General features: G+C 35.3%; 4 non-coding genes across 4 annotated transcripts; 2 read left to right on the top strand and 2 right to left on the bottom strand.

Annotated features, from left to right (window-relative positions):
• Window positions 1–389: 389 nt before the first annotated feature.
• Window positions 390–508, bottom strand: LOC123877132. The gene has a single exon (XR_006798502.1). It is a non-coding gene; the product is annotated as a 5S ribosomal RNA (ribosomal RNA).
• Window positions 509–1,296: 788 nt separating this feature from the next.
• Window positions 1,297–1,368, top strand: Trnah-gug. The gene has a single exon. It is a non-coding gene; the product is annotated as a tRNA-His (tRNA).
• Window positions 1,369–1,808: 440 nt separating this feature from the next.
• Window positions 1,809–1,927, top strand: LOC123877143. Its single transcript, XR_006798513.1, has one exon. It is a non-coding gene; the product is annotated as a 5S ribosomal RNA (ribosomal RNA).
• Window positions 1,928–6,686: 4,759 nt separating this feature from the next.
• On the bottom strand, window positions 6,687–6,775 carry Trnay-gua. The gene is given in 2 exon segments: window positions 6,687–6,722; window positions 6,739–6,775. It is a non-coding gene; the product is annotated as a tRNA-Tyr (tRNA).
• Between the last annotated feature and the right edge of the window lie 18,228 nt (window positions 6,776–25,003).

The raw sequence follows: 25,003 nt of genomic DNA, 5'->3' as shown, positions 1-25,003 counted from the left end.
GAAAATGTTTTATTGCCGTCAGTTTCATCTTTTGCTATTGCGATTTTATCCTTATTGTTAAGTACATAAGGTTGTTAGACAGAGTTTTGGGGACGCAGAATTAAGTTGGTTAACTATGTTTTGGCTTCTCAACTTTGGCCCATAACCGTCCCGCTGTGATAGGTAAAGAGAAGCAATGGTTTTCGATAAATTTTGCCGCCTTTATTTATAACGGTAGTTTACTGTCTCGGAATGTTTGACGTTTGTTATCCGTCATAAATAATTTGAATCGGAATAAAGTGATAAGTGAAAAAAATAATTTTGAAAAATGTGGTGAGACTTAAATGTGTACTTATATAATTTTAATTACGAACAAAAAAGGCAAAAAAAAAACTAGAAAAGGAGCAAAAGGCCAACATCACGCGGTGTTCCCAGGCGGTCACCCATCCAAGTACTGACCGCGCCCGATGTTGCTTAACTTCGGTGATCGGACGAGAACCGGTGTATTCAACATGGTATGGACGTTGGCGATTACCAGTGTAATTTTATAGATACAAATAGTACTATGTGTCTCCCTACGCAGACAGACAAACTAACTAATTACCATCAGCTCTCCCACGATCTTACGGCTTTGCAGATATTAGTATTCACAATTACTAGTCTCTGGTGTTTTGGGTCTGGCTTTTCTTTCATCATCATTAACATCAACCGATAAGCTAGGTCTTTAGGGCATAGGGCATTTAATTTATTGATTTGGTTCACGTGTCATAAATTGCTTCGGTGCTTACCTACGACAATTTTACTAATAAAATTGGTCGAAAACGACTTAGTAATCATCTAATTACCGCTTATTACCTAAATAATTCTTATTTCACGCTGAAACCGACTGTATCACGAATGGTTTAAGATACATTTTCATTTAAATCATGGACCTTACCTAATTAATTATTCAATACCATGACAAAGATACCAAATCAATTTACCTAATTTGGTCATTTTTTATTTATTCGTGGTTTGCTTTTTGTTGTTTTTAACCCAGAACCATTATTCTGCTTTCTTATAGCTAAGTAGGTAGTTATTGGGTAGATCAATTTTGAAAATAATATTATGTATTAGGTATCCAAATATCCATCCGTCCATTATTAAATAGTTCTTATCAAAAAAATTAAAAAAATCAGACAAATTATATTCATACTTACTAAGTATTCTATCTCTTTCTAACAACACTGTCATAAAAGAGATAGCAATATGAACGGTATAACAAAGTTGCTATAGAGCGCTTACAGTATTTTCGCCGACACGATCACCGTTCCGATAGCCGTGATCGTCTAGTGGTTAGGACCCTACGTTGTGGCCGTAGTAACCCAGGTTCGAATCCTGGTCACGGCAGTGTCAATGCACTGTTACGGCGGAGCTCAACTTTTTTTATCTTTTTTTATATAAAATAAAACAACTATTTCCAAAAAACATTTATTTCCGACATCCAGAAAGGAGGAGATGCTCAATTCAGATTTCAGAGCGTATTTTTTTAACCCCCGACCCAAAAAGAGGCGTGTTATAAGGCGTGTTTGACGTGTGTATCTGTTTCTGTGTATCTGTCTGTGGCATCGTAGCTCCTAAACTAATTAACCGATTTTAATTATTTTCATTTAGTTTTTTTTTTGTTTGAAAGGTGGGGTGTTCTTAGCTATAATACATGAAAATCGGTACAGCCGTTTGAATAGTTACTGTAACCTTCACTTGTCGGGGGTGTTATAAATTTTCACTTGTTTAAGTTCTATTAGATAATTATTTATTTTGTTTTATTACATATTTTCAGAACGTCAATCGCCAACGTCCATACCATGTTGAATACACCGGTTCTCGTCCGATCACCGAAGTTAAGCAACATCGGGCGCGGTCAGTACTTGGATGGGTGACCGCTTGGGAACACCGCGTGATGTTGGCCTTTTGCTCTTTTTACTCGACTACGGCAAAGCAAAAGGAAGGATTGTGTTTTAGTTATAACTATTTTTAATACATTTAACATACATTTATTTTATTAAATACATAAGTACTTACCATTTATATTCGTTTATCTATATCTATACTAATAAATAAAATTGGAGTGTCTGTCTGTAATTTCGAAATAACTATCGCATATTAAGGTCATATGGTTATTTGAACGATACTATAACTGAATCACACGTTTTTAAAATTTTTGTCTGTCTGTCTGTCTGTCTGTCTGTCTGTTTGAAAAGGCTAATCTTGGGAACGGCTGAACCGATTTTAACGGGATTTTCACAGATAAGTAGAGAATTGACCAGGGAGTAACATAGGCTACTTTTTTAACCGACTTTCAAAAAGGGAGTTGTGTTTTTCTACCTATGTACACCGAAATCTCCGAGATTTTTGAACCGATTTGCGTCATTTCTTTTTTAATCGATAGAGGAACTTTGCGACATTGTTTCATAAAAAAATTGGAGTCCAACTCCTCAATCCTGATGCTGCAGGGGATCTGACCAATCCACGCGGGCGAAGCTGCGGGCATCAGCTAGTTCTTAAATATTTATTTATGTTAACTCCACTTAGTGAGGCGAGGGTCAAAAATACCATCAATCATTGAAAAATTCAAATAAGTAAATTATTTATTTATTCGTTTATTTAAATTTCTCTTTGACATCCGCGTCAAATTGGCATCATTTGACACTTTGATATCATTCATACGTATCCGATAAGCATATATTATTTTTGTATTTATAATTATTTTCACAATTGATTGATTGATTATGTTTATTAATCCAAAATATTGAATACCTAACAAATAATAATGAATAAATAATTATTATCAAGTTTTGTTTATCATTGCAGCTACTTAGTACCTATTAATATGTATATTTCGCAGGTATATTGTCAAAACCGTGATATTACAATCTAACTAGTGATATTATAATTAAACGGTAGATTGTCAATCGACTTCATTTCTTGCAATTTATCGGCCTGGACCGTGGTATTTAGATTATGGTGGTATCACTGATAGATAAAAATAGCTAAAAATAACTCGCGTGGATAGGTACTTACCTACCTAAATAGATTTTTATTCTTTTTGATGATCAGAATTGTTAAATTTGTAAGATGATATATGTAGTGGTGACTGGTGATAATAAATTACGTGAACTTAAAACTTAAGTAACTAGGGTTCCAAACGCGCCCAGGTCTGGGAAGAGCCCACAACAAACTCATTACTCATTCCATAATAACTAATATAAAATAGTGAGATTACAGATAGATTGATTAAATTTTCAACCGCTACAAAACTCCCAACTAGAATTTGATGTCGCCAAATTATTATCAGACGTTGTCATTATTAAGTAGTATTGTATAATGAGCAAATTAGCATTGCATGCGGGTCTATTATACCCCAGTAGCGAACCAGTCAATCAAATATGCTCTAATTTAGCTCATTTGCATAATCAAAATATTAAGTTCCCATTCATTAATAAGACGTAAAGATCAAACATTTTAACCCTTTCAAAGAGGATGGCCAAAATCGACCTATTTAGTTAGGTCTTTTTTCATTTTACAAACTGATTGAATTCTAACTTCACTTATCTTTTAAATTTGCTTTGATTAGGTGCACTTATTTTTTATTAATATTAATTAAAAATAACAAAAATAAGACTTTGTTATAGTGTAAGCGTTGTGGTTTAATATTGCTGTTAAAATTTGTTCAGGCGGTTTTGTGCCATAAATAAATCTAATAATTAGAAATATAATAATGTTCCTTGTAAAACGGATGATCACTAATTAATAAAAGTATAAAGTTGAGTAGTTTTTTCTTTAATTACTTAAATAATTATTTTGTGCTCTACCTTTAAATTTGCAACTCTTTGAATAAAAAGATGTGTCATTTTTCCTCATAATAACAGAAGTTTCTATCAAATTACAGTTATAATCCCTTCTTTTGACGAAGTGATGCGCGAACCCCGTTAATTAATGGCGACTTAACCCTTCGTCTGCTGGGCCAAATAAATCACCAGTCATCAATGGCTCCCAAACTTTTAATAAATATAAAATATCTTTATTTTCAAAAAGTTATAACTATGTCGATGTTGTTTGCCTGTGGTCTCCATATTAGGTAACCTGTATCGTGGCCATGTTTGACTTCCTAGAAGGTTTTACAGAGGACTTGGAGAGTTCCTCTTGCGTTCATAATATTTCTTACCTCATACCTATAATTACAGGTCTCCTCTAAGAATGAGAAGGGCTTAAGCCATGGTCCACCATGCTGGCCAAGTGCGGATTGGCATATTTCACACACCTTTGAGAACATTATGGGGACCTCTCAGGCATGCAGGTTTCCTCACGATGTTTTCCTTCACCGTTAAAGTGTTACCGCAACATTTAGCTGAGTTCGGGCCTTTTCGTTGACCATACACAATAATATAGACACTGTTTAAGTAAGATTTTAAGGCGTTATCTTTGTTTATAGTGTTTTTTGTGTTTAATACGTTATCTTTATGAATATTGTTTATTTTTGTTTGATATACGTGTTGAATCAATGAATAAACTTATTCTATTCTATTCTTGATATTGATTAAAATGCACATAACTCGGAAAAGTTAGAAATGTATCCACGGTCTCTCTGGTCGAAAGACCAACATCCTAACTCCTAACGACTAGCCTAGCACCACTCTTATTTATAACTTTAGTAGGATATAATATTATAATCAAAAAACTTTGAACACCTCAATACCCTGGCACTGCCACTGATTCATCTTAACCCGTCACCGCTGATGGATCAAGATATTAATACCGAATGCGTGGCGAATCTGGCCAGCGATAACCCTTTCTATGCATATTAATTGTATCCCTACACGTGACTGATGGCTGTGATTTTTTGAAAGGCTGCAGTAATTAGGGAGATCGGATAGCTATACAGAATGAAAATTTTTATATTATATATTATTTTAATGCGAAATTGTATATTCTTGTCTATTTTTGTCGGTATGTTGGTTCATCCAGCGTGTTTTTTTGCATGACCTTTTTTAAAGATCTGGAGAGTGAAAATGGAAAATCAAAACAAGAAGATTTTGGATTCCCACTGGATTTTTAAAAACGTAAATTCACGTAGAAGATGTTGCGAGCACCATTTAGTTCGAATAATTAATTTTAATATAAAAAATAAAAATCTAGCGAATTAAGAATTATTAATACATACAAATAAAAAAAAAAATTGCTCTTACTACTACCATACCTTACTTACGTAGTTTATAGTACCTTATGACTGAGTATGATTATGCATACAAAAGAAAGAGAGAACACTTTTTGACGTTAAAAAAGGTAACAACTTTAAGTCAAGTGTCATTTAATCCATAACATCATCAAAGTCCCAAAATAATCTAAATCACATAACGATACTCCATGGCATGAAATTGTACTCACCCACATAGATTAATGACATACAACAATGGACATTTTTTGTGCGATCCCTTTTCGATTTAGCAGCAATTAAAAAGTTCTACAAAGCATCTAAAGGGTTAACTTCATTTGCGTATAATTGGTCTTGTTCATTGGCGGGAATTTCGTTTATATTCACGAAACGATTACGATACGATAAAGATATAAGACAAAATATTAGTAGTAGGTACGTACCTCATATTTTTTTTGGTTTTTTTGGACAAAGGCTGCTTTTTATCCCGGAAAATTACAGAGTTCTCACAGGATTTTTATTAAAACTTTAGTCTACTCGAATGAAGTTGTGAAACAGCTAGTTATAATAAAATTTAACATTTTGTAATTTATATTTTTAAACGTGCACACTAAAATGCTCCGCCGAAACCATTTACAAAAATCTTTTACTTTTTAAATCAATTTTCTAGAGACATCCTCTATAATGGGGTCTTTCGTATTTTCCTGTAATTGATTCTCACGGTTCCGAGAGTCAGAAATGCCATCGCATTTGGAGGGTTAAGATCTTTGCGTCTGTTGTATTCAATATTGGGTAATTTAATTGTGGTTCCTTTTTTACGTGGAGGACTGCAGACGTTTTTCGAATTGAAATTAATTTCAATAGGTATTCTACGAGTAGCAATTAGGTATTTATTTTATAGAAGAGATCAAATATGTACTTTACTTAATTTTACTATGGCGTAATAATATGTGCCTTTTTATAAGAAAGTTTTGAATAATTATGTGTGGAAAAATAAATAATAAATTACCTACAAGGCAATAATAATTTCTCGGGCCCATTACAAAACTGATTAAAAAATAATTATTCAAGTTCTTTATTTTAATAATTATTTTAAAACCCAATTTTTGCGACATTGTAGTCCGGGCCTCAGAATAGAATGCCGTTATGACGTTTAACGGCTCTCTCCGTCACTCGTTTCCACTCGTTTCATACAATCGTAGTTCCAATTTCATTTGAATATTAAGCAACCAAAGTCCATGTGCTGACATATTCTAGAAACTAATATCTATGTCTGGAAGAGACGAGATAACGAGTGGAAACGAATGACGGAGAGAGCCCTGTTAATCGGTCAATAAGTAACTTAGCAATTTTGTGATTAGTCAAAAAAGATCATATAATTCTTGACAAATAATCAAAGTTGCTAAGAAATTTATTGACAGATTACAGATAGATAAGTTACTAATTTCGGTCGTTAGCCACTAAGCTATCCACCGTCATTGCGACAGGAATAAAATTATAACTGTCATAAAAAGTTTCCTTCGAACCGGATTTGAACCAGTGACCTATGGATGCCCAATGTTTGCCAACTACAGTCCACCGCTCTACCAACTGAGCTATCGAAGGCTTGCAAGTAACGCCGAAATTACGATTTACTTTCTTACGTTACGTGATAAAAGGTGTGTTTCACTTGAGGTCAACTTGATGTTGCGTAAACAAAGATAAAAAAACGTGTTGAAATTAGAATGCCGATAAACATTTTTAATAATTGCCAGTTAAGTCATTATTAAATTATTAAATAATGCTTGCGACTTCGTCCGCGTACATTTTGCTTTTTTAATAAAATAGCAAAATTAGAGTTCCCACGGGGGAACTCTAATTTTGCGGGATAAAAAGTAGCCTATACCCGTCTCCGGGCTTTTAGATATCTCTGTATCAAATTATGTCAAACTCAGTTGAAAGAAAGAGCTCAGAAAAGGTGACAGACAGACAAACAATTTTAATATGGGTACCTTCAAGTAAAGTGAGTGAATAGGCATCTTCTAGGCAAGCGCGGTCTATTTTAGGCTGCATCATCACTTGCCAGCAAGTCTGATTGCAGCCATGCACTAATCTATATAAAAAAAGACAGATAGACATACAGACCTACTTTAGTATACCCTGAAACTAGTTTTAAACAAAATAAACGCACAAAATGCGTTAAGATTTAGCAGAACTCTAAAAATATCTCCGTGTTAAAATTGAATTAGTGAAGAGAGCTGTCAGATCATTATGGGAAATCGGTCCGATTAGGAAAGCAGGTAGAAGCAAAATGGCGAACATCAAGATAACAACGTCAGGCCGCAATCAAGGGCCCGTGGAAGCGCGTATATTTCATCGCGAGAGAAACACTAAATTATCTAAATGGAGATCGCTCCCCAATCACAAGAATCAACGCTACATGAGCTAGAGATCTAGAAGTGGTAAGGAAAATAAAAGGAATGATGCAGGAGAAAATAAATAAATCAGTGGGAATATAACTGGATAAAAGAATAAAAAAAACGTAGTATTTGCTTATTCAAGACTGTTATAATTAGGTATTGAGATTTAAAGAATTTGTTTAGATAGGTAGACTATTAATACAATTAAAAACCACTGTGTAACGCTTGAACTGTAACTAAAATAAATATTTTGCACGCCTAAATTGAGGTAAACATGTCAGAACTATACCCATATTTTAGCAAATTAAATGTAATATTAATTAATTTAATTTCCTTGCATTGTGTTTATAAAAATCGTTACTGGGAAAGCCGTTCCTTGAGGTTCCAATTTATGACTTTAAAAAAGTTGCTTGAATGATTTAGTAAGGTAGAGCTAAGCTCATTTGATTGGTTGTCTCTACATTAATTAATTATTATAAAATGTGAAAGTGTGTTTGTTTGCTGATTTGTCCTTACTACAACGGACAAACTGATCGACGTGGTTTTTCCATGGATATAAATAAATAAATACCTGAAGAGTGACAGGCTACTTTTTACCTAGTTCCAAATATCAAAATAGTTCCCAGAGGATTTCAAAAACCATAAATCCACGTGGAAGAAATTATGGGCATCATTCAGTTTTATTTAAATCATAAACAATTTTCTAAATAAAAAATTACCTGACACTAAATTCATGCTTTCCTTTCTACATTATTATTCAGTTGTGGTGATAGTACGCTTGTTAGTTAGAAGAATTTGTACCAACTTCAATGTCGCTTCCAGTGTTCATTAGAAACAAAAATTTCAGCTTCGCCGGAAGTGTCGCGTTCAGCCTAGCAGTATCAAAGATGGCTGGCGGAAACACGTCGCGCCTACTGTCATGGCCGCCGGAAGTCCTCTTGCCATTTGATAAATAGTTGTTCTTCAACAGTTTTTCTCATGCAAATGAGGGGTCGGATGACGGATGGCGTTTGTCACAATTTTCTGGGATGGATTTAATTTGGGATGGGATTGCATTGGGGCGACTAATCTAGGCGGGATTGCTGATTGCGCGTTTTGTGTTTTGCATTTTTGCGGGCGCGGGTGGGGAAGGATCAAATTGGAACGTACCTTTTCTTTAAATTGTGAATTCTTGAATACCTAAAGTTTATTTCTTAAACTCAAACCACGTAGCTCAAACTCTAACCCAAAGCATTTTGTGAGTACACCATGTACACTTTTGATTTTCGATTGTTGAACTTGTAGGATAATGATGTTATGGTGATAATCAATTACGTCACTTCTGCGAGGGTTCCAAAGGCGCCCAATTCTGAGAAGAGCTCAAACGAAACTCAAACTATTCAAGTAAAGAAATATTTTTTCCTTAATTTTCTTTAGAGAGGAGTCCTCTCCTCTCTAAAGAAAATTAAGTTATTAAAATTAAGAGAGTTCTCCTGCGGATCTCCTGATCCGCAGGAGAACCAAAGTCACTGACATAGCCCAAACTATCAGCAAGCTGAAGTGGCAGTGGGCAGACCATGCCTGTCATAGAAGCGATGGCCGTTGAAGACGGAAATTTCTTGAGTGGAGACCGCGTATAAACAAGCATTTTCCAGTTTTTCTTCATACTTACTGCGCGGAATCCATACTAATATTATAAACGCGAAAGTGTGTCTGTTTGTCCGTCTGTCTATCTGCTACCTTTTCCTGGCCCAACACTTTAACCGATTCTGACGAAAAGTATAGAGTTAGCTTACATCCCGGGGACGGACATAGGACATACTTTTTATCTCGGAAAATCAAAGAGTTTCCACGGGATTCCTAAAAACCCATCCGCTAAACCGATTTGTATGTTTGGTACCGAGGTAGCTTGCGTCCCTGTTATTGACACAGGCTTCTTTTTATACCGGAAAATCAGCTTCCACGGGATTCCTAAAAACGCATCCGCTGAACCGATTTGTATGAAATTTGGTACCGAGGTACCTTGCGTCCCTGTAATTGACATAGGCAAATTTTATACTTATCGGAAAATCAAACAGTTCCCACGGGATCTTTAAAAACCTAAATCCACGCGGACGAAGTCGCGGGCATCCTCTAGTCACACTAATATTATAAAGGTGAAAGTTTGTATGTGTGTGTGTGTGTGTGTGTTTGTGTGTATGTTTGTTACTCCTTCACGCAAAAACTACTGGACGGATTTGGCTGGGAATGGAGATAGATAATATCCAGAATTAGCACATAGGCTACTTTTTATCCCGGAAAATCAAACAGTTCCCACGGGATCTTTAAAAACCTAAATCCACGCGGACAAAGTCGCGGTCATCCTCTAGGAGACTATAATTTCTCCTATTAGTTTTCGCAACGTTTTTGCCCGCATAGTTTCAAACGTGTGCCATTTATAACCGCAAGGTGTGGCTCGGTCAAGCGGGTAAGGTCTCGACAGATGCTAGAAACACGGTAAAGTTACATGTAATGCACGGGTTCACATGCTTTTTTCCTTGACCGTTTTTAGGGTTAAGTACCTCAAAAGGAAAAACGGAACCCTTATAGGATCACTTTGTAGTCTGTCTGTCTGTCCGTCCGTCCGTCCGTCCGTCGTGTCTGTCGGGAAAACCTATAGGGTATTTCTCGTTGACCTAGAATCATGAAGTTTGGCAGGTAGATAGGTGGTTACATGGTTAAAAAAAATTAAAATGTGTTTAAATCAAAGTAAGTAATACCTACAAAGTGGGCTATATGAAATAGCTTTTTCTGTACGTACATTCTAAAACTGATTTTTGTTTATTTTTATGCATAATAGTTTTTGAATTATCAAGCAAAATGTCGGAAAATACCCGAGTACGGAACCCTCGGTGCGCGAGTCCGTCTCCTACTTGGCAGGGTTTTCTTCGTTATTGGATTATTACTGGTTCATTAATTACAGTTTTTAGCATTCCGTACCCGAAGTAACGTAAACGGAACCATATTACTAAGCCTCTAAGCTCTAAGCCTCGTCTGTTCATCCGTCTGGCTTTCAGTGGGCTGTATTTATCTCGTGAACCATAATAGGTAGCGAGTTGAAATTTTTACAAAATGTACACTTATTTCTATTACCGCTATACTAAAACTACAACAAATATTAAACAAAATGGCCACCTTAAAAAAAAGTGTTTTTATTGTACGATGGTACGGAACCCTTGCTTGGTGAGAAAGTCCGACTCGCACTTGATCGATTATTAATTCTTTGACCATTTTCCAAACAGACAACGAAATGATCCTATAGATATCTATTCCTTTTTCCTTTTGAGGCTTACTTCAACCCCTCCTCAACATTCGTACTTATACGGAACCCTAAAAATGAAGAAATCATAGTTTAGTCAACAATTTAATGATAGCACAAGGATTGCGGTTAGCAACACACTTAATTACAAAAAAGCTAATTTCAAAAAAAAATGCGCATACTTTTCCCGTTCATAGTTTTCCAACGTCCATTCAAGTTCCGTTCTTCACACCTGTCAATGAACATCTTCTTATTAATTAAAAACAACCCTTAATTTATACAACAGAAGGTCTAAAATCAAACAACAAAGGTTTATTCTCTTGTCAAAGAAATGTAAACTTTAACTTATACTGGATTAAAGTCTAAATTCAAATGGCGGGGCACATGTAGGGTGACCAGGTGCATTCACGGTTGGTAAGACACAGTAAAGGGTGCATATTGTTATGACTCATGCCATGTTCTTAAGGTCAAAACGGCACGTGGTCAGCTTTTTCTTGATCGATGTTGCGTGAACAAAATCTTGTAATCAGTCTATAACGTCTTAAATAAGTCTACGAGTAGGTATAGATAGGTACTTACTTTATGGTTCCGTTTGGTTTTTTTATTAATTTGTAACAGAAAGTTTTTACAATAAAGAGAAAAATAAAAAGTGGACAGGAAAGCACTTATGTCTAGTGCGAATGGTTGTAAAGAGAAGGGTTAGAGACTTTAATTCTTCATCCAACAAGTTTTCGATTTTCAAACAGGCCTTATTTCTCTACCTATATTTGACAGCCTATAAGTTTAGTTTTTGAAGTCTAGAAGGAAGGCTTTGAAGGCTATTTTAACCTGCATTTGAGCAAATAAAATGATTTGATTTGATTTGAAGGGGTCTTTGGATGATCTAATTGGGTCACCCATCTAGTTATCGGCTTGAGTCATCAGCGCGATTGAATCGTATGCACTGAAAAAACAAAACCATAGCTTCCGATTATCGCCATACTATCCTCAAAATCAATGAAAAAGTCAAGTAACTTCGGAAGGTAGTAATTTAGTAATATTGGCTTATACACAGTGTAATTATTACTATTAATATTGGCTTATATACAGTGTAAGTATTGTGGTTACATTTTATAAATTGTTCACTGGATGCACTAAATCCAACCAAGGTCACTGACATAGCCCAAAAAATTAGCAAGCTGAAATGGCAGCCATGCCAAGGCTGAGGACCGGGTGTGGTAGCGCTCTTTAGGGAAGGCCTATATCCAACAATGGACGTCCACAGGCTGATGATGATGATGACGAACCAAGCAAAGCTGCGGGCAAAGCTTACATCGGTATAATATTGCCCATTATAACTATTTAGATAATTAGTGTAAATTAAAAATTTATAACACCCCCGACGATCCAAAGTATTTGAGTTTTCCAAAACATCATTTTCAAATAAATAATTATGTATTTAGACAACGTCTATCTTGACAGCTTGACATTTGTCTATTGACATAATATTATGAACCTAACGGTTATCGAACCTTCTTTTCTACAAGAAAACTAGAAAAGAGCTGATAACTCTTAAACGGCTGAACCAATTTTTTTAGATTATAGCTAAGAACACTCTCGATCAAGCCACCTTTCAAACAAAAAAAAGTAAATTAAAATCGGTTCATTCGTTTAGGCGCTACGATGCCACAGACAGATACACAGATACACAGATACACACGTCAAACTTATAACACCCCTCTTTTTGGGTCGGGGGTTAAAAATCATCTCAAGTAGATCTTAATGGACATAATAAAAATAAATTAGCGGATCAATTATTATGCTAAAAGCGTCCTTATTTCTATAGATACAGGAATATTATGAACAATAAAGTAGAACAGGGGTCAGAATTATCGAGAGGTGACCGAATACAGCACAAAAGTGACCTAACTCCCATTTAGCCTAATTTAAGATATTCTAATTAAGACCAAAAAAATAATCATTACTAATAATTTTTGTGTTGATTAAAAGTGACAACAAGCATTTTGCTTGCTTGCTTTCTAAGTAAAAAATAACTTTTTCATAATATTCTTAGTCTAGTTTACTAGTCAGCATAAAAATATGTAACTTTTAAGTTAATCTACGTTTATTTAATGCATACATTGAGTGACCCCGAGAGTACTGCCCGCATCTTTACAATAAAAATAGGTGTAAGGCTTTGCTTTGTGCAAAAATAGTAATACAGGGGCGTACCACCGTTGATATAGTTTGATACAGTTTGATGATTGCAATCAATTCTGATTGGCTGACACTCTTTTACTATTACTTACGATGTATTGTTGCAACAAGAACACCATAAATTCAGCCAATCACAATTATTGAGATTGTATGAATAATTAATTGATCTTTCATAATAATCTCCACTGACTTCTCCACTCCATGGCACTTGCCAACTGAAGCAACAAAACTCCGTTATTCCAAATAATTTGGAATAATACAAATTCTATTAGGTACGACGTATTAGATAATATTTTTATTTCTAGAACGACAGTTCTTGCATCCTTATGATCTAAAAACTTGGGCAATCAGGAATATTAAGTTCATTATTCTGATGATTGTCAATTTTTTTTTATTTTTAGGTTAGGCCACTTTAAAAGCGTTTAGTCCGAGGTTATAAGGCGTGGCGAGTCAATACGGTAATCTACATAATAAAAGGAATGTTTAAAATATGCGGCGCGCGCTCTCTTAATTGCTCTTTGCTGGCTATCAATTGCGAAATAGGAAAAAACTGTCCACTCCATTGGTTGTTGTGAATGAGTTTTAGGAATTTTTAAACAGGGAAATCTGTTGAGTTGCATAAATATTACAACGTCTTGAAAAATAAGAGTACTTTACATAATTTTGGTAAGTATGGAGATAGCTTGCATCCAGGGGACGGATTGAGGTTACTTTTTGTCCCGAAAAATCAAAGAGTTCTTATACTTATGGGATTTTCAAAAACTTCAATCCACACGGACGAAGCCATGAGGATTAACTAGTAAAAAATATTTTACTTTCCTGCACAAAATGTCTTCAGTAACTTTAGCCAAAGCCAAACTAAGCCAAGCCATTTAGCGTTCCGGTATGGTGAGATGTAGAAACCAATCAGGGTTATGGGCTTAATGAAGGCCATTACTCCTTCCAAATTAGCCCGCTTCCATTTTAGACTACATCATCACTTATCATCAGGTGAGATCGCAAGGGGTAACTAGTATCAGAATAAAAAAGTATCCTGGTTGTGAACTTTTGGAGACCATATTCAACGAAGTTTATAGTGATTTCAGACTGCACCTTTCTAATTTTTCCGTTTTTTTTTTGCAATTATCGTGGGATCGCTAGTTACCATACTAATAGTATTTATAACAACCACTACTACAGTTAGCATGTATAACTCTTGAGGTCTATTTACGGGTTAGAATATTACTATAAGCAATTAGTAGGTATGCAATTAAAAAATTGAAATAAAATTCGATTCTAGCGACTCCATTCCATCCCAACTGCTCTCAATAAAGGGGTGTGCGCCGTCCATCTCTTTGTCCCACCCAAATGACCCCAAATAATAATCATCTATTCACCGTCCACTTTCCCATAGCTGCCATGGCTCGCAAGATACGGGCATTTTGATTTGCGACCCGATTTGAATGCGATCATTTTGAATTACACTTAATTAAGGAATGGAAATTGCCGGACTGTTTGTTTGCATGTCCTCTCATTAGGTGGCATTCGCTTGTGTGTTGGTGATTTCTGGCATTTGTGCTTCCGGTATTTAATTACGGATGTCAAAGGCTTTCAGAGATGATTGCTATTATTAACAGGGCTCTCTCCATCACTCGTTTCATACAATCGTAGTTCCTGATGAGAAGAGTGATGTTTTTAAGAAGTTTTGCAATGCGAGGAAGAAAAAATAGAATTTTTATGGCTCTCCGTTAACAGGACTTTCTCCGTCACTTACTCCATACAATCGTAGTCCCATTTTCATTTGAATATTAAGCAACCAAAGTGCATGAAATTTTGCAGACATATTCTAGAAACTAATATCTGTGTCTGTGGTGTTTTAGATTTTTCTAAAAATATGTAGTTTTAAAATTACAGGGGCTCAAAGATTTGTATGAAATTTTTTTAAGACCGCGTAACTTTGAAACCGAATATTTTAACAGAAATCTGGAAAACCACAGACACAGATATTAGTTTCTAGAGAATATGTCTGCAAAATTTCATGGACTTTGGTTGCTTAATATTCAAATGAAATTGGAACTACATTTGTATGAAACCAGTGACGGAGAGAGCCCTCTTAAGTAACGTTACAATGTATACCTATGTTATGACTATGTGACAAAAATATTCAGTGCATTTTTCCTCAGACAGCATATCGTAATTCATTTCATAAACATTCAATTTCAGATTTGATACATAAGCATAATTGTTTTATTTATCATCTTGTTTTAGCTAAGCTGAAATAGTCATAATTTTACATCGTTTGTAAAATAAGCAAAGATTTAATACGTACAAACATAGTTTGAAGAGCTGATTAACAACAAGATGCCAAAATGTTGGCCATGGTGATTGGAGACTTTTCACCAGAAAGCACAGCGTTGGCAGATGCCCTAGAATCTAGATGGACAAAATGAGTTGCAGGTAGCCGCTGAAACTAGGCAACAAAAGACCTAATATATTCAGCAGTGGGCTTCTATCTGTTGATGATGACCAGCGGGGTGATTCACTAACTCAGTGTCTAACACTGAATAATAGCCATCGAGCTCATTTTTTAATCCATTGATGGTTTTCTACGAAAAAAAATGCTGCTTCACCCAATGAAGCAGCAATGTAGAACCAACCAACCTCGGTGGCTATCAGTATTAGACTCTGAGTCAGCGAATCACCTAGCAGGAGGTTCTATATAATTTAAATGTACAACTATTTGATCAAGGTATCTCATGATGATAACATGATCTCGAAATGTCCTTTTAGAGAAAGTACCCTCGAAAATGAACTTCAAGAGATAAATAACCAATTTCGTTAATAAACAAAGAAATATCTCAATTTATTACTACCGTTTATAACAAAACCGATATCGTTACTTTTAATACACACAGGGGTATTGTTGAGCATAATAGTGAAGATTAATAAACCTAGGTTCCCTAACAATAAACCTTTTACGACCCGCGCGGCGTACATTCGTAAAAATATTTCGGAACGCGCTCATGACGTCCTCATCCCCTGACGTTTATTGGACGTCGTTCGTGCTGTACGTTTTACGTTTTATCGATAGTCGTAATTTACGCTACGCTGCCCTATTTCCGAGGTGATTTCGAATAGATTTTAATAAGTACTAGATGATGCCCGCGACTTCGTCCGCGTGGATTTAGGTTTTTTGAAATCCCGTGGGAACTCTTTGATTTTCCGGGATAAAAAGTAGCCTATGTGCTAATTCTGTATATTATCTATCTCCATTCCAAATTTCAGCCAAATCTGTCCAGTAGTTTTTGCGTGAAGGAGTAACAAACATACACACACACACACACACACACACACATACAAACTTTCGCCTTTATAATATTAGTGTGATTGGGATGGTCTTCCGTCCTAGTTAACACTTACGAAATAATTTTTTTCAATAACAATTATTATTAATTTTACTAAATCAAATTTTAATAGCTTTAATTCTTCATTTTCATGCATATATGTCATTCAAAACTTAGAAAATATGCATGTCATTAGGTATAAGCTAAAATCTTTTTTCGCTCAAAAAACAGAGAAATAGAGATCTTTTTTTGAGAGAAAGCGAATTTATTATCCAAATCTACGTTATTATTAAAAAAAAATAAAAAAAAAATTATCTTTGCTAATAAAACATAGTAGAGTCAGAAAAAGAGAAACATCTCTCTCTCTCTCTCGTTTTTTAACTGAATTTTGTTTTTATACAGCTACATTTTTAAATAATAGTAACAAGGGTAAAGGAATTTTCTTCTTTAATGTCTATCATGTCATCTGTTTCGCAGAAGTTTAGCAGAATCACTGGTATGACATGACCGGGGTGAAGTTTCCTGAAACAAAAATAAAATACCGTTTTATTTTTATCAGTTACCACGCATTATTTTAAACTTTAAATAGTAATAAATACCTACAAAGTTGGGTAGGTAGGTACAATCCAAACGAATATTATAAACTAGCTGATGCCCGCGACTTCGTTCACATGGATGTAGGTTTTTTAAAATTCCCGTGGGAATTCTTTGATTTTCCGGGATAAAAAGTAGCCTATGTGCTAATCCAGGGTATAATCTATCTCCATTCTAAATTTCAGCCCAATCCGTCCAGTAGTTTTTGCGTGAAGGAGTAACAAACATACACACACACACACACACACACACACACACACACACACACACACACACACATACAAACTTTCTCCTTTATAATATATAGTATATATAGAAAGTATGTCTGTCTGTCTACCTATCTGCTAGCTTTTCCCGGCCCGAATTTTTCCTAAATTTAGTACAGACTTAGCTCACATCCCGGGGACGGACCTAAACCTAAATCCACGCAGACAAAGTCGCAGGCATCATCTAGTTTTACATACTATATACGAGTATCACACTAATATTATAAAGGTGAAAGTTTGTATGTGTGTGTGTGTGTGTGTGTGTGTGTGTGTGTGTGTGAGTGTGTATGTTTGTTACTCCTTCACGCAAAAACTACTGGACGGATTTGGCTGAAATTTGGAATGGAGATAGATAATATCCAGGATTAGCACATAGGCTACTTTTTATCCCGGAAAATTAAAGAGTTCCCACGGGATTTCAAAAAACTTAAATCCACGCGGACGAAGTCGCGGGAATCATCTAGTATAATAATAATTTTCAAAACAACGCTTCTCCGTCAATTACAATCACCCTACCGTCATAACATCCGCGTATAAGCAATAAATGTCTGCGTACGTTCGTCGGACGCGAGTCTACGGTTTACGATTATGTCCCGCTGCTGATTGAATGGTCATGGTCACCCTACTGCGACTGATAATTGCGTTGCTGCTTATAACGATCATTGAGATCATATTCGTTGATTGAACAGTTCAATCCTGTTTAAAATTTAGGTTTTCAGTTTGGTATAGGTACTTTCTTTTAAAACAAGATGTATACGAATTTCTACTAAGTAGGTACTTAGGTAGGTACAAGATATTGAAGTTGGCATAGATGAAAACAACCCTTAGATGTGTAAAGTCAAGAAGGATAAGTTATGGGTAAGTTTATCTACTCACACATTGATGATGATAATGATGATAATCAACCCTATGGCAGGCTCACTACTGAGCACGGGTCTGCTTTCAAAATGAGAAGCATTTGGCCCTAGTCTACATTTACCCTACTGACAAAGTGCGCACACGCACTCGTTATTGCAAAAAAATAATATATAGAAAAATCTTTTTGGATTCCATCTTGTTTCTTCTCTCTTACTTAACAAACAAGTGAAAAATGAAAATTTTACCTTTAAAAATGAAAAATCATATTTTCTCTAACCACAGTAGTGTAATATCTTTATTTACATAGACTGAGTGTCCAATTCCTTACCGCATTCTTTTTGTTCTCTCTGCTATTTCTCAAGGAAATATACGGAGGAAGAAATACAACTATCGCTTAAACAAATGTGCTAAAAAGACAAACGTTTTGTTACTTCTCCCAGGGACATATGACAATAGCATTGCATGAGATACCCCTACTATGTGCTTACAAAACTTTTCATAACGTGCAAACTCAAATAAACGGAGACAAAATTCCGAAATCCGCCATAAAATTCGCAATCGACATTTACCTATATAATTTAAACTAAATAGCTTCCACTAACGAGAAAATGATCAAGTAGCGATCTAGTATGCCAGGAAGGTACACTCTTTTACCCATTCTGACTAGTCATTTTATCCTCTGTCACATGTTTGCCTGGCAGAGATCGCTTCAAAGCAATAAGGCCGCCAAATTGTACTTCTTACTATTTTTGCTGTATAATGTTTTATTTCTAAGTTTCATTTTACGAAAGCATATTTCAATTCAATTCAATTCAAGGCTTAAGACTAGGAGATGTTGTGTGTATGTATGTATGTTACTTTACTGCACCACACAACACAAATGACAAGTTACAAAAAAGAAAACTTAAAATGTAGATACAAAAAGGCGGTCTTATTTCTAAATTGATTTTATTTGAAACTGATAATTAAATATACAAACCTATTTTAAAACGAGTAATAATTAAATCGAATTTTTAAATATTAATGAGGCATTTTTTCTGGTCTGGTCTTAGAATTTAGTAGCTAATTTTCTGGCAAATAGTAAGGGAATTTTCACCGTTCAAAAGCGCCAGACCCGTCTCTGGAGAATATTTAGAGAATAAACTTCATGTGTTTCGCTAGTTTATGCAGTTCGGAATCCGTTTCTCTTGAAACTTCCGCTTCTTACGGCTAGATATTAACTGAAGTTCTGATGTGAGTGACAATTATAACTTCGCTGTGAAAATAACTGTAGCTTTTATGCTTTTATTTATGGCAAACTTGCTTAGAGTATTTAATTTTATATTTACATATTATATTTTCCGTACTATCCATACTAATATTGTAAATGCGAAAGTGTGTCTGTCTGGCTGTCTATCCGTCTGGCTGTCTGTCTGTCTGTCTGTCTGCTACATTTTCACGGCCCAACCGCAGAACCGATTTTAATGTAATTTGGTACAGACTTGGGATACATACCGGGGAAGGACATAGGCTACTTTTTATCCCGGAAAATCCAAGAGTTCCTACGGGATTTAAGAAAACCGAAACCCACGCGGATGAAGCCGCGGGCATCCACTAGTAATAATATAATTAGTGGAAGTCATCGGCTTCTTATTCTAATTTTTCGGAGCTATGTGCATTTTAATTAATTAAATGTCAGTTGCTTTGACAAAACTTGAATGTCTGAGAATTTTCCATAATATTCTCAAAGGTGTCGTAAAGTCCGGACTTGGCCAGCGTGATGGACTATGGTCTAAAATCCTTCTCATTCTGTGACGAGGCCAGTGCGTATTGTAGGCTGGTGATGGGTAGAGATGATGGCATACAAACAGAATTAGAATGATTTTTATTCAAATAATCTTTTGCTAGTTACTTACTTACTTTTGAATCGTCAAATGCATTACCTCTGATTCGGAATGCTCTTCCTACCGAGAAGAATCAGCAAGTAACTTTGGTGGTTGCTGGTATCAAAGATTAGGATATCGTAGATTTAATAGTAGGTAGGTAAAACTTGTAAATTTGGTTTTCTCTGAAAACATTCTAAAAGAGGTAGAGGTATGTAAATATCTTTAGCATTAGAATTTTAGAATCAAAATACAATACCGTCAGGGTGAATTAACCCTTCGCATCACAAAGTCGACTTAGCGCGAACTTTGCTTAATTATCGAGAATTAATTACTGTAGCAAAGAGGATTTGTTGCTATCAAATGCTATGTTGCTACCTAATTGAGTTTTAGCTAATTGATTTCAATTAAACGTAATTAGGTGCACGCATTATGTATGTGCTAAATGGCATTAGATTTTACGTTAGAAACACAAACAAGAGTTGTTTAGTCAAAATTAATTTTTGTAAATCATTTATGTCAGCGCAAAATTACCCATTTTTTATTTCATGATCATCTCAACCAATAGATACAAGTTAGCCCTTGACAGCAATCTTACCTGGTGGTAAGTCATGATGCAGTCTAAGATGGAAACGGACTGACCTGGAAGAGGTGTGGCAGTTTTTTAATTAAACCCATACCTACCCCTTTCTTTCTTTCAAAGTCATTTCATTTATGTATTCAAATTGGGTATGTACTATTGTTCACTTTCAAGTATTGATGTAGTGGTGATAATTAATTAGGTTAACTTAAAACTGCCACGAGGGTTCCAAACGTACCCAAGTCTGAGAAGAGGCTACAACAAACTCCGGATATTTTCTTTCTCTCTTCTCAACAGTGATCAGCGATGCCTCATGTAATTAACCGTTTCATACGAAACTGGTCTGTACCTCCCTCAAATAGTTCGTACAAGTAATTAACACACAAAAAGTCGATAGAAACTAATTGACGTAAGGGTTACAGATAATCCTGCGTCTTAGCAATTATTTTGATAGGGTCCCTTGAGCCCCGCGGTATTATGGTGTTATGGTGGACTGGGGCATGCGTGTTTTAATTAGTTTCGGATTATGGAACGTTGATTAATTGTGCGAGTTTTGAGACACCTGATGTAGGTTGGATTTAGAAGATGTAAGTTGTGTAGGTACAAGTTTGTCACTATCTTAAATTGTTGTAGTATAATATTATAGTCAAGGTGTATAGTAAATAATCCATCCATACTATTCCATACTAATATTATAAATGCGAAAGTGTGTCTGTCTGTCTGTCTGCTACGTTTTCACGGCCCGACCGCTGAACCGATTTTGATTTTTGGTACAGACATGGGATACATTCCAGGGATAAAAAGTAGCCTATGTCCTTCACATAGGCTACTTTTTATCCCGGAAAGAGTTCCAATGGGATTTTAAAAACCCGAAATCCTAGCGGGTCAATCGCGGGCATCCTCTAGTTTTAAATAAATACCTATATCAATTACTTTATTCCTGATGCTGTATTCAAAGAGTGCGTGTTACCATTGATGACATATGAATCTGAGACATGATCGCCAACTATGGACCACATAAGAAAGCTCAGAGTCATTTGGCAGGCGATGGAGATAGCTATGCCTTGAGTTTCTCATTATGATCAGATCAGAAAAGAAAAGATCCGTAGAACTAGAGAAACCGAAATAGCTCAACGGGTTGCGAAGCTGAAGTGAGAATGGGCAGAGCACATAGTCCGATAGACGTTGAGGTCCCAAGGTGCTAGAATGGCAACCCTGCACCAGAAAGCGCAACGTTGGAAGACATCGAACGCTCAGGAAGAGCTCAGGAGGGTTGAATAGTTGGTTCTTCAACTCTTTTGACTATTAGGCTCCATAACTGAATTAGAATGCTGTGGAAATTATTTTAAGTAAGTAAGGTTTTTCATGTATAATGGTTACTATATACTAGCAACCAAAGCCTTGAAACCAGAAAGAAATCTACGCCTTGAAAAAAAGTTTGAAAAAAACAATCCGTGTAACTTTTTCTAAAAAAAAAACCAGTGACGGATAAACAGACAGACAGACAACAATGTGATTTTATAAACATAAACATAACAAATAATAAACTATCATACAATTTTAATGATAATTATTCCGTGCGATTCATACCATACAATACACTCAAAACTTTGTCACAAACAAACCACACTTGACTACCTATGTGACGTCATTGAAAAGGCAAACCCAAAGTGAGATTGGTTTTGACGCTACAACGCCCTTTGACACTTCAAACTGGCATTTCCATTTGTATTATGAAAATGCTGTAAAGGACCCTACCCCTACTACTGTACAAAATGAAACCTACCAATGCGATATTGATAACAACTATTAATATTATATCCATTGAATGTTTGGAATCGGGTAAAGAAACTGTTGCAGATATAGATGCAGCAATGAATATTTTACATTGGTACATTACTTGTAAAATACACAGGTTGAAGACGGAAGGTCGAGATTTAGGCCTTGACGTGGGTTGCCTTTGTGAATATGTGAAGATGTTCTGAATTTAGATAACTTGGTCTTCAAATAAAACTTTTTCCTAGAGAGATGTGGAGCTAATAAACAGATCGATACTTTAGTCTATATAGTAAGTTATGAAAAAAGTAAGTGAAGTTTATGTAAATGATAAAAGCGATAGGTTTGACCAGCAGTGATATAATTTTTGTAAGACAAAATATTCTTAGTAACAAGAAAATTGGCGATCTACATAACAGGCTGACCGAAAAGGCTTGCGTCTCCTACGCTCCGTCTCAGGAAGATCCAAAAGTTATTTGTGGGAATGGGTGTAATCTTGTATGACAAAATTCCTCAATCAATTTTGGACTTGCCTTTACACAAGTTCAAACAATCTATTAAAACTATGCTCCTGAGAAAAGCATATTATACAACCGAAGATCATGTAAATATATACATATATAATAGAGCGTGGATTTGACCTTCAGCTCGCTCCAGCAATGCGCGCGGGACTCAATTACTTTTATACATGGCATAATATTGTATATCAAATCTTTGAAAAGAGCAGCCGCCGAGTTTCTTGATGGTTCTCCAAGCCCTTCTCATTCTGAAAGGAGACCTGTGCCCAGTAGTGGGCCAGCGATGGGATAGTTGTTATATTTTTATTAAAAAATGCTATGCAATAATCGTACCCTCAGTTTCTCAAGTACCAGCGTACCTTCTGATAAAAATAAGGTTAAGTACACACAAGATGCTAAAATAAAACCCGTGGAGAGCACTCAATAAGTTTTGATGCTTAGACGTTAGTACATTATGAGGTACATTATGTTTTATCCTTGAGATCAACTTCGAGTGGTGTGGAGTATGCGGGCGATCTATGGAAGACATAAGGGGCTCTTTTGTTACGCAATTTGCATACGCTTTTTGTACGTTAAGTGATTTTAACTTTATCATTTCGTTAAGTATGCTGTTATGGAAAAATAGAGACACGAATTAACGTTATGGTTATTTTTTATTTTATTTTTTGCATCTTACATTATTATTATGGTCTAGTCATTAAAGCAACTAACTAAAGCAAGACTGTTACGTATCAGACCGAGAAAATCTCTTTAAAATCGATCCAGCTATTTCGAAGATCAAAAAGGTTGATAGCCATAAAATGAAATACTTTTCTTATGTTTTTTTCAAATTCACAGGCAAATACTCCGAATTAATAATTTATTTGAACAAGACTTCAATTATGCGTCCTGAAAAGAAAATATGCCTATCAGTTCTACTTTAAAAGTAGGTAATGTGGGTATTTATTTGGCAATTTCGTATTAGTTTTACCATTATGTTCTATTCCATGTTCTATTATGAACTCTTTTCAAGTACCAAGGAATCTTTTTTTAATAGAAAAAAACCGGTCAAGTGCGAGTCAGAGTCGTACACAAAGGGTACCATTGTACAAAAAATAAATATATTTTTTGGTGCATGTATGCACAAATTTACGGTTTTCGGAATTTCCCTTTACTTACTTGTGCTATAAGACCAACCTACCTGCCAGATTTCATGATTCTAGGTCAACGGGAAGTACCCTATACGTTTCTTGATAGATACAACAGACAGACAGACAACAAAGTGATCCTATAAGAATTCCTTTTTTCCTTTGGAGACTGGAATCCTAAAAATGTACAAAGATATAGATATAAGGTGTTTTGTTTACAGCAAATGAACCGACGTTTATGATATCGAAGTTTTCTCTGCTTATTTTCCTTTCATTTTCCATGTTTGTATGTTACTCGCTGCACGATACTAAAGTGCTCTCATATTTTCCTAACAAATTGAACCTGCTCTTGTACGTATTCGGTATTGCTACTGTTGTATTAATAAGATTACAGAAATTGATATCGTGAGTTAGAATATAATATTATTTATACAAGAATTGGCATTATCATCTCAACCTATCATCGGCTACTGCTGCGCTGCTGAGTATGGTTTTTTTTCTTAGAATAGAATAGAATAGAATTTATTTATTTGCATAATGTGTGTATTCTGATGATGATGATGATGATGATATGACAAGGTTCAACACATTAGCCGAAGTGGCGTACAAATATTGTGTTAGTTATATCTACTTACATGCGCTTCGTTAAATAAAAATATAAAAAAAAAAACAAATCAGACATTGAAATGAAAAAAAAAAAATTAATACGTACAATGCAAATAAAATGTCAAAACCGAATAAAAAATTAAAAGCCAGTCATAACCATGATCAATAAAAAATAAATAAATAAAATACTAGGGTATACAGATGTCAAAATGAATGAAAAATATATCTTATTATGTCAAAATCACTTTTTATCATATTGGAAAAATTCTAGAATGGAAAGGGTCTGACCATAGTTTCTACCACGCTGGACCTGTGTGGATTAGCAGACTGTTCCTAATACTGAAATCAAACTAAGACGATAAAGGCGAATGTTTGTGTGTGTGCTTGAGTGCGTGAGAGCGTGTTTGTGTGTATGTATGTTTGTTAATCTTTCACGCAAAAAGTACTGGAT

Source organism: Maniola jurtina, chromosome 22 (assembly GCF_905333055.1).
Source record: "Maniola jurtina chromosome 22, ilManJurt1.1, whole genome shotgun sequence".
NCBI lineage: Eukaryota > Metazoa > Arthropoda > Insecta > Lepidoptera > Nymphalidae > Maniola > Maniola jurtina.
The sequence above is the reverse complement of the archived record's forward strand: the minus strand, read 5'-3'. Positions and strand labels throughout refer to the sequence as shown.